The 575-nt window shown below is 43.7% G+C and overlaps 1 protein-coding gene across 3 annotated transcripts in view; it reads left to right on the top strand.

Moving 5' to 3' along the window:
* The window catches only part of ubn2a (ubinuclein 2a), a 22,805-nt gene extending 22,789 nt beyond the window's left edge, over positions 1–16 (top strand). For all 3 annotated transcript variants that reach the window (XM_068727030.1, XM_068727031.1, XM_068727032.1), the window contains one exon: positions 1–16. This exon is cut by the window's left edge and continues 2,679 nt beyond it. The gene's annotated coding sequence lies outside the window, so the exon portion shown is untranslated.
* Positions 17–575: the final 559 nt, after the last annotated feature.

Below are 575 nucleotides of genomic sequence, written 5' to 3' on the forward strand. Positions count from 1 at the left end.
AAACAGGTGGTTTTCATGACGACTCTTTAAGACTTTTTTTAAATGGTTTCTTTCTACATCTTTAAGTGCTGAATCTGAGGATATATTTTAAATTGATGAGCACTGAACGTTGGTGGTGTTATGGAGCAACATGTTCATTAACACCAGCTCATAGACTGGCCCCTCCTCGTGGTTAATCATGCTTTTCATTGGTTGGCTCGACTGGAAGGGGAGGGGTCATCAGGGGAATTGAAAACACCTGTGGATCAGAGGATGTGAGAGAGAACTCGTTGACATTTTGGGTTCTGAAGAAAAGGGTTCTTAAACTCATTAACCTTCAACACTGACATGAAGATCCAGTTTCCTTCCTTGACGTGCGGTCGTGGAAACGGCACACATCAGAGCAGCAGCAGGCTCATCGGGTATTGTTGCCAACCAGGTAAGGCCACTGTTTCAAGAGTTCACTTATAAGAGCGACACGTTTCTTAAAACGCCTGGTCAGTGTAGTTTTTTTAGGCATTTGTTGGGGACTGTTTTCAGATTAATGAGCTCGGCGCTCCTTGATGGTGGACGTGAGATTCACTGAACATAAACTA

This window comes from Cebidichthys violaceus, unplaced genomic scaffold (assembly GCF_023349555.1).
Source record: "Cebidichthys violaceus isolate CVI_PGR_0920_01 unplaced genomic scaffold, fCebVio1.0.p SCAF_4, whole genome shotgun sequence".
NCBI lineage: Eukaryota > Metazoa > Chordata > Actinopteri > Perciformes > Stichaeidae > Cebidichthys > Cebidichthys violaceus.